We start from the raw sequence: 10,439 nt of genomic DNA on the forward strand, positions 1-10,439 counted from the left end.
ACACTGGAGAAATGTAAGATCTGTCTGCCTCATGTTGAATGCTGTTTTATAACATTTAAAAGCTGTAGCTAAAGTAGCTGTGTAACTCAATGATATTGTAGCAGCCTTAACACAACACCTAGTGACCTCATTAAGTAGCAGAAGGGATGTGTTGTGTTGATTAATTTAGAGAGAGTGACAGAGAGAGACAACATTAATAATACCATCAATAATACCAATAATAATATAATCAGTCACACCAGTCTGTAATGCATTATGAAAACATTTATACAGCCAGTTAAGAGTATAAATGATTATAATTTAAACTTTATAACAGTCCTACAATACTGTAGGCATTAAAACAGATGTAATATTAATATCCTCTGTGTTATTTCTTCATTCAGATGATCCTGCTGTGATTTGCCAACGTGAACTCAAATCTAATCTAAAGAAGAAGTTTCAATGTGTATTTGAGGGGATCGCTAAACAAGGAAACCCAACACTTCTCAATCAGATCTACACAGAGCTCTACATCACAGAGGGAGGAACAGGAGAGGTCAATAATGAACATGAGCTGAGACAGATTGAGACAACAACCAGGAAACAAGCAAGACCAGAGACTGCAATCAAATGTAACGACATCTTCAAACCCTTAACCGGACAAGACAAACGTATCAGAACTGTGCTGACAAAGGGAGTCGCTGGCATTGGAAAAACAGTCTCTGTGCAGAAGTTCATTCTGGACTGGGCTGAAGGAAAAGCAAATCAGGATGTCCAATTTGTATTTTCATTCCCTTTTCGCGAGCTGAATTTGATGAAAGGGGACAAACACACTTTGATTGAACTTCTCTATCACTTCTCAATGGAAATCAAACAATCAAGAATCTCCAACGACGACAAGTACAAAGTTCTGTTCATCTTTGATGGTCTGGATGAGTGCCGACTGCCCCTAGACTTCCAGAAGAACAAGATCTGTTGTGACGTCACAGAGTCAACCTCAGTGGATGTTCTGCTGACAAATCTCATCAAGGGAAATCTGCTTCCCTCTGCTCTCCTCTGGATAACTACCCGACCTGCAGCAGCCAATAAGATCCCTTCAGGGTGTGTTGACCAGGTGACAGAGGTACGAGGGTTCAATGACCCACAGAAGGAGGAGTACTTCAGGAAGAGATTCAGCGATGAGGACCTGGCCAACAGAATCATCTCACACATAAAGAGATCAAGGAGCCTCCACATCATGTGCCACATTCCAGTCTTCTGTTGGATTTCTGCAACGGTCCTTGAACACATGCTGAAACATAAGAGAGAAGAGATGCCCAAGACTCTGACTGAGATGTACACACACCTTGTGGTGTTTCATACCAAACAGAAGAATGAAAAGTATATTGGGAAAGAAGAGACAGATCCACACTTGAATAACGAGAGCATTCTGTCACTGGGAAAACTGGCTTTTCAACAGCTAGTGAAGGGCAATCTGATTTTCTATGAAGAAGACCTGAAAAAGGCTGGCATTGATGTCAATGAAGCCTCGGTGTACTCAGGATTGTGCACACAGCTCTTTAAAGAGGAATGTGTTCTGTACCAGGACAAGGTGTACTGCTTCGTGCATCTGAGCATTCAGGAGTTTCTGGCTGCTGTATATGTGTTCCTCTCATTCATCAACAACAATGAGAATGTAATGAACAAACTGCAAACAAAAGACGAGCCTGAAGTTACTGTCTACAAGAGTGCTGTGGATAAAGCCTTACAAAGTGAGACAGGAAACCTGGACCTGTTCCTCCGCTTCCTTCTGGGCCTCTCACTGGAGTCCAATCAGAAGGACTTACAAGGTCTACTGACAAAGACAAGAAGCAGCTCAAAGAGCAATGAAGAGACAGTCAAGTACATCAAAGAGAAGATCAGGGAGAATCCCTCTCCAGAGAGGAGCATCAATCTGTTCCACTGTCTGAATGAACTGAATGACCATTCTCTAGTGGAGGAGATCCAAAGCTACCTGAGCTCAGGAAGTCTCTCAAAACCCAACCTGTCACCTGCACAGTGGTCAGCTCTGGTCTTTGTGTTGCTGACTTCAGAAAAGGAGCTGGATGTGTTTGACCTGAAGAAATACTCCAGATCAGAGGAAGGTCTTCTGAGGCTGCTGCCAGTGGTCAAAGCCTCCAGAGCTGTTCTGTGAGTAAATAAAATGCCATATAAGAAGTAATCATCAGGAAGAAATATTATATGTATTACAATATGTATATAATATTATATTGCATAACATATTGAATCAGATATTCAATCTAGTATTACAATATGACCATACAATTCCAGGAGACGGAAGGTAAATCTATATGTTGTTTGAGAATATGAACCAAATGCATCTTCCATTGTCCTTCTACGCTACTGGTGTTAAATTAACAGTGTGTTTGTGAAGTCATGATGATCTTGTTGCAGGCTGTCAGGCTGTGGAGTCACAGAGAAAGGCTGTGCTTCTCTGGTCTCAGCTCTGAAGTCAAATCCCTCACACCTGAGAGAGCTGGACCTGAGCAACAATGACCTGAAGGATTCAGGAGTGAAGCTGCTCTCTGCTGGACTGGAGGATCCACACTGTAAACTGGAGACTCTGAGGTCAGTATTCCTGTAGTTGGTCAACAAGTGATAACTGTTCACCAGATCCACATGTGTTTACCAGACACACATAGTCCACACCATATGTGTTTGGACAGTGAAGCTTACAGTTTTAAATTGGGTTGTGTTTTAGATTATATTTTTCCTAATAGTAAATTAATGGTGAATAATGTCCTGTCATTTTGGAGTCACTTCACTTGTGTTGTCAGTAAGAATAGAAGATGTTTCTGAACACTTCTACATTCATGTGGATGATACCATGATTATGAATAAACATGAATGAATCGTTAATGATGATGAATGAGCCTCTGTTATTGATAATGGTGAGAGGTTAGCATGTTTTGTTGTAGTCTCTGTTATTGGTAATGGTGAGAGGTTAGCATGTTTTGTTGTAGCCTCTGTTATTGGTAATGGTGAGAGGTTAGCATGTTTTGTTGTAGCCTATGTTATTGGTAATGGTGAGAGGTTAGCATGTTTTGTTGTAGCCTCTGTTATTGGTAATGGTGAGAGGTTAGCATGTTTTGTTGTATCCTCTGTTATTGGTAATGGTGAGAGGTTAGCATGTTTTGTTGTAGCCTCTGTTATTGGTAATGGTGAGAGGTTAGCATGTTTTGTTGTAGCCTCTGTTATTGGTAATGGTGAGAGGTTAGCATGTTTTGTTGTAGCCTCTGTAACTTTCTCACTCATTATCATTCATGATCTTTCTCAATCATGGCAGTCACAGGCTTGATGTAGTCATTGCAGTCAAAGAATATGGGACCAAATACTAATCTTTTGACTATTTTAATACTCATAGTGTATTACAAGATACATAAAGTGCTTTTATTTCTAAATGGTGAAACAGAAATGAATGAAAATATCCTCATATAAAAGGTGACATTATATACTCTCACCTCATATGAAACTGCTTTTAAACTGGTCTGGTCAGTCTTCTCAAATATTTGTATTATTCATGTTTCTATCTGCAGGCAATACTTTGATAATTTGTCATTTATAATATGATACATTAATTTCTGAATAGATATCGCAGGTTTCATGACTGATATATCTGAATATGTTGAAGAAATATACTGCCACTATTTTCACCACCAAAGAATAGCAGTGTGGTTTTAATTTGATTTGACTCTTTGCAGGCTGTCAGGCTGTCTAGTCACAGAGGAAGGCTGTGCTTCTCTGGTCTCAGCTCTGAGGTCAAACCCCTCACACCTGAGAGAGCTGGACCTGAGCTACAATCACCCAGGAGACTCAGGAGTCAGACTGCTCTCTGCTGGACTGGAGGATCCACACTGCAGACTGGAGAAACTCAAGTATGTAGAGGGTTTATGTCAATGTTCATATCAGACATGTTGGACTTTTCAGGCTAGTTAAGACAAACATTCTGAACTCCACTTGGACAAAGTTATATGCTAACTGTGTGTGTGTGTGTGTGTGTGTGTGTGTGTGTGTGTGTGTGTGTGTGTGTGTGTGTGTGTGTGTGTGTGTGTGTGTGTGTGTGTGTGTGTGTGTGTGTGTGTGTGTGTGTGTGTGTGTGTGTGTGTGTGTGTGTGTGTGAGAGAGTTCAGGTGTATCCCTCAATGACTGTCTGTTTTTCTGCTTACTGCTACAGTGTGGAACATGGTGGAGAGAACAGAATGAAACCTGGGCCTAGAAAATGTGAGTGTTGACTGCTGTGAAGAATATGACTAAGAATAAGTCTTAATTCAAGTTAAGTCAAAGTCCACCATCATTACTGACTTGGTCATATTAAATATCATCTGTAGTTCTACAGAAGCAGAAATCAGGGACACCAACGTTTACAAAGAGTTGCTTTGACTGTGTGTGTGTGTGTGTGTGTGTGTGTGTGTAATTAATGTGAATAAGTGTGTTTTTATATTACCATACAGTATAACATGTGATCATTCAACAAGTCTCAAGTTACCTTAACTTCTCCTTTTGATACCTAGAAACATCTACATTAAATGAATTAGTGAAAAGTGAGTTAACATTCTAATGTGAATGATGATGATTTCTAATATTGTGTCTGGTTTCATCCATCAGATGTCTGTGATCTCACACTGGACCCAAACACAGTAAACAGACTCCTCTCTCTGTCTGAGGAGAACAGAAAGGTGACATGTAGGACAGAGGAGCAGCCGTATCCTGATCACCCAGAGAGATTTGAGGACTGGAGACAGGTGCTGTGTAGAGAGGGTCTGACTGGGCGCTGTTACTGGGAGGTAGAGTGGAGTGGGAGAGGGGCTTATATAGGAGTGACATATAAAGGAATCAACAGGAGAGGATGGGGTGATGACTGTTGTCTTGGACACAATGACAAGTCCTGGAGTCTGTTCTGCTCTGAAAACAGATACTCTGCCTGGCATAATAATCATCCCACTACCATAGACGTCCCCTCCTCCAGCCCCCACAGAGTAGGAGTGTATCTGGACTGGTCAGCCGGCACTCTGTCCTTCTATAGAGCCTCCTCTGACACACTGACCCACCTGATCACATTCACCTCCACATTCACTGAGCCCCTCTATCCAGTGTTTAGAGTTCATTATGTTGACTCCTCAGTGTCCCTGTAAATAATAATAACCATGGTAACTCTCCCTCGGCCTGGGGCTCCATGCAAGATCTCACCTCGTGGAGTTGCAATGATCATGAGAACGGTGAGGAATCAGCCCAGAACTACACGGGAGGATCTTGTCAATGATCTCAAGGCAGCTGGGACCATAGTCACCAAGAAAACAAATGGTAACACTCTACGCCGTGAAGGACTGAAATCCTGCAGCGACTGCAAGGTCCCCCTGCTCAAGAAAGCACATATACATGCTCGTCTGAAGTTTGCCAATGAACATCTGAATGACTCAGAGGACAACTGGTGAAAGTGTTGTGGTCAGATGAGACCAAAATGGAGCTCTTTGGCATCAACTCAACTCGCCGTGTTTGGAGGAGGAGGAATGATGCCTATGACCCCAAGAACACCATCCCACCGTCAAACATGGAGGTGGAAACATTATGCTTTGGGGGTGTTTTTCTGCTAAGGGGACAGGACAACTTTACCGCATCAAAGGGACGTTGGACGGGGCCATGTACCGTCAAATCTTGGGTGAGAACCTCCTTCCCTCAGCCAGGGCATTGAAAATGGGTCATGGATGGGTATTCCAGCATGACAATGACCCAAAACACACGGCCAAGGCAACAAAGGAGTGGCTCAAGAAGAAGCACATTAAGGTCCTGGAGTGACCTCCATAGAAAATCTGTGGAGGGAGCTGAAGGTTCGAGTTGCCAAACGTCAGCCTCGAAACCTTAATGACTTGGAGAAGATCTGCTAAGAGGAGTGGGACAAAATCCCTCCTGAGATGTGTGCAAACCTGGTGGCCAACTACAAGAAACATCTGACCTCTGTGATTGCCAACAAGGGTTTTGCCACCAAGTACTAAGTCATGTTTTGCAGAGGGGTCAAATACTTATTTCCCTCATTTAAATGCAAACCATTTTATAACATTTTTGACGTGCATTTTTCTGGATTTTTGTTGTTGTTATTCTGTCTCTCACTGTTCAAATAAACCTACCATTAAAATTATAGACTGATCATTTCTTTGTCAGTGGGCAAACGTACAAAATCAGCAGGGGATGAAATACTTTCCCCCCCACTGTGTTAAGGATCATTGATCAAAACATGAATACCCAAGAGCTAGAAGGTCTCATGAACCCCTTGACCGGAAAACTGTTTTGTGGAGTTTGGGCTTGTGATGAACTACCTATTGAGAAATGGCAGGAGCAACCGGCCATGTTCATTGTCAATACCCATGCTGAACACCTGCCTGGTGAACATTGGTTAGCTGTCACATTAGAAGATGACGAAGGAGGTAGAAAAATCTCATCATTTTCCCCCCCCGGATTTTCTCATTTCACTTTTTTGGATTCCTACGGCTTTCCCCCCACATTTTCTAATTTCCCCCCATTTAGTAAACAGTTTTTAAACAAAAATGGATCAAAGATCTACTACAGCTTCAAAGAAGTACAATATAACCTTTCAACAACCTGTGGTTACCACTGTGTTTTCTACCTGTGGTCAACACTGTGTATTCTACCTGTGGTCAACACTGTGTATTCTACCTGTGGTCAACACTCTGTATTCTACCTGTGGTCAACACTGTGTATTCTACCTGTGGTCAACACTGTTTTCTACCTGTGGTCACCACTGTGTATTCTACCTGTGGTCACCACTGTGTTTTCTACCTGTGGTCACCACTGTGTATTCTACCTGTGGTCAACACTGTGTATTCTACCTGTGGTCAACACTGTGTATTCTACCTGTGGTCAACACTGTGTATTCTACCTGTGGTCAACACTGTGTATTCTACCTGTGGTCACCACTGTGTATTCTACCTGTGGTCAACACTGTGTATTCTACCTGTGGTCAACACTGTGTATTCTACCTGTGGTCAACACTGTGTATTCTACCTGTGGTCAACACTGTGTATTCTACCTGTGGTCACCACTGTGTATTCTACCTGTGGTCAACACTGTGTATTCTACCTGTGGTCAACACTGTGTATTCTACCTGTGGTCAACACTGTGTATTCTACCTGTGGTCAACACTGTGTTTTCTACCTGTGGCCAAAGAGCCCGTGGAGTTTCTTTTGAAGATGTTGTATCTCTTTATAATGATGATTTAAGAAGTAATGATAGGACAGTAGATCGTTTTGTTAGAAAAGTGTTTAAGTATATATCCTTTAAGACTCTATAATCAATGTGTATGCTCACATCAAATGTTTAAAGAATGTCACAAATGTTAAATTGTATCATGTTATTGAAATAATATGGTCACCATCTTCGAGTTCACTCATTAAACCACCCAAATAGTTGCTGAGAGAGGGGTTCCAATCACCAGGTTTGCTTACATCTACCACAGAGTCTGTGTCATGGTAAAGAACCCTCCTCTGCAGCTGCTCCATGAGGGAATATAGTCCATAGGCCGTGGTAGAAGCTGGTAGAACCCTCCTCTGCAGCTGCTCCATGAGGGAATATAGTCCATAGGCCGTGGTAGAAGCTGGTAGACCCCTCCTCTGCAGCTGCTCCATGAGGGTATATAGTCCATAGGCCGTGGTAGAAGCTGGTAGAACCCTCCTCTGCAGCTGCTCCATGAGGGTATATAGTCCATAGGCCGTGGTAGAAGCTGGTAGACCCCTCCTCTGCAGCTGCTCTATGAGGGTATATAGTCCATAGGCCGTGGTAGAAGCTGGTAGACCCCTCCTCTGCAGCTGCTCCATGAGGGTATATAGGCTGTGGTAGAAGCTGGTAGACCCCTCCTCTGCAGCTGCTCCATGAGGGAATATAGTCCATAGGCCGTGGTAGAAGCTGGTAGAACCCTCCTCTGCAGCTGCTCCATGAGGGTATATAGGCCGTGGTAGAAGCTGGTAGACCCCTCCTCTGCAGCTGCTCCATGAGGGTATATAGTCCATAGGCCATGGTAGAAGCCTGTAGACCCCTCCTCTGCAGCTGCTCCATGAGGGTATATAGTCCATAGGCCGTGGTAGAAGCTGGTAGACCCCTCCTCTGCAGCTGCTCCATGAGGGTATATAGTCCATAGGCCGTGGTAGGAGCTGGTAGACCCTCCTCTGCAGCTGCTCCATGAGGGTATATAGTCCATAGGCCGTGGTAGAAGCTGGTAGACCCCTCCTCTGCAGCTGCTCCATGAGGGTATATAGGCCGTGGTAGAAGCTGGTAGACCCCTCCTCTGCAGCTGCTCCATGAGGGAATATAGTCCATAGGCCGTGGTAGAAGCTGGTAGAACCCTCCTCTGCAGCTGCTCCATGAGGGTATATAGTCCATAGGCCATGGTAGAAGCTGGTAGACCCCTCCTCTGCAGCTGCTCCATGAGGGTATATAGTCCATAGGCCGTGGTAGAAGCTGGTAGAACCCTCCTCTGCAGCTGCTCCATGAGGGTATATAGGCCGTGGTAGAAGCTGGTAGACCCCTCCTCTGCAGCTGCTCCATGAGGGAATATAGTCCATAGGCCGTGGTAGAAGCTGGTAGAACCCTCCTCTGCAGCTGCTCCATGAGGGTATATAGTCCATAGGCCGTGGTAGAAGCTGGTAGACCCCTCCTCTGCAGCTGCTCCATGAGGGTATATAGTCCATAGGCCATGGTAGAAGCTGGTAGACCCCTCCTCTGCAGCTGCTCCATGAGGGTATATAGTCCATAGGCCGTGGTAGAAGCTGGTAGAACCCTCCTCTGCAGCTGCTCCATGAGGGTATATAGGCCGTGGTAGAAGCTGGTAGACCCCTCCTCTGCAGCTGCTCCATGAGGGTATATAGTCCATAGGCCGTGGTAGAAGCTGGTAGACCCCTCCTCTGCAGCTGCTCCATGAGGGTATATAGTCCATAGGCCGTGGTAGAAGCTGGTAGAACCCTCCTCTGCAGCTGCTCCATGAGGGTATATAGTCCATAGGCCGTGGTAGAAGCTGGTAGACCCCTCCTCTGCAGCTGCTCCATGAGGGAATATAGTCCATAGGCCGTGGTAGAAGCTGGTAGAACCCTCCTCTGCAGCTGCTCCATGAGGGTATATAGTCCATAGGCCGTGGTAGAAGCTGGTAGAACCCTCCTCTGCAGCTGCTCCATGAGGGTATATAGTCCATAGGCCGTGGTAGAAGCTGGTAGACCCCTCCTCTGCAGCTGCTCCATGAGGGTATATAGTCCATAGGCCGTGGTAGAAGCTGGTAGACCCCTCCTCTGCAGCTGCTCCATGAGGGTATATAGTCCATAGGCCGTGGTAGAAGCTGTTAGACCCCTCCTCTGCAGCTGCTCCATGAGGGTATATAGTCCATAGGCCGTGGTAGAAGCTGGTAGAACCCTCCTCTGCAGCTGCTCCATGAGGGTATATAGTCCATAGGCCGTGGTAGAAGCTGGTAGACCCCTCCTCTGCAGCTGCTCCATGAGGGTATATAGTCCATAGGCCGTGGTAGAAGCTGGTAGACCCCTCCTCTGCAGCTGCTCCATGAGGGTATATAGTCCATAGGCCGTGGTAGAAGCTGGTAGACCCCTCCTCTGCAGCTGCTCCATGAGGGTATATAGTCCATAGGCCGTGGTAGAAGCTGGTAGAACCCTCCTCTGCAGCTGCTCCATGAGGGTGTATAGTCCATAGGCCGTGGTAGAAGCTGGTAGACCCCTCCTCTGCAGCTGCTCCATGAGGGTATATAGTCCATAGGCCGTGGTAGGAGCTGGTAGAACCCTCTTCTTGTTACGTCTCCATTACACCAGAGCTATGTCTTGATTCAAGAACTAAAAATTAGTAATTACATATTGGTCTGAAAAAAATGTATTACAATAATTATTCGGGATCTTTAATGATTGATGTTAATATATTACTTCTCTGAGCAAATTTGCCCCAGAAACTGTTCAAGAGAAGTTTACACACATTTCTTTTGGCTTTGATGACCTCTATTCTGTCAGGGTCAAGACGTATGCTCCCTTTTCATGATAGTCCTGAATGTATCTGTCTTTGCTCTCTTGATCTGTGGCTGATGCAGGATATCCTGAAGCCATTTGCTCGCCTCTCAAGGAGGTATTGATGTACTCTTTAAAAAGAGTGTCTGATTTCCTGGGAAAGTTCCACATACAAAGCTGTGGCCACACGATACCTCTTCTCTAAGCCTAATCTCGTGGGAAAGAAACTTAAACAATGTAATTATTTTTATTTCACCTTTATTTAACCAGGTAGGCAAGTTGAGAACAAGTTCTCATTTACAATTGCGACCTGGCCAAGATAAAGCAAAGCAGCAACACAGAGTTACACATGGAGTAAAACAAACATACAGTGAATAATACAGTAGAAAAATAAGTCTATATACAATGTGAGCAAATGAA

At 44.5% G+C, this 10,439-nt stretch overlaps 1 long non-coding RNA gene across 1 annotated transcript; it reads left to right on the forward strand.

Annotated features, from left to right (window-relative positions):
• Window positions 1–2,401: 2,401 nt before the first annotated feature.
• On the forward strand, window positions 2,402–6,151 carry LOC145875858 (uncharacterized). The gene is made up of 3 exons (XR_014391361.1): window positions 2,402–3,893; window positions 4,193–4,239; window positions 4,624–6,151. It is a non-coding gene; the product is annotated as an uncharacterized LOC145875858 (long non-coding RNA).
• The last annotated feature ends 4,288 nt before the right edge of the window (window positions 6,152–10,439 follow it).

This window comes from Salmo salar, unplaced genomic scaffold, assembly GCF_965601325.2.
Source record: "Salmo salar unplaced genomic scaffold, fSalSal1 ptg000377l, whole genome shotgun sequence".
Classification (NCBI taxonomy): Eukaryota; Metazoa; Chordata; class Actinopteri; order Salmoniformes; family Salmonidae; genus Salmo; species Salmo salar.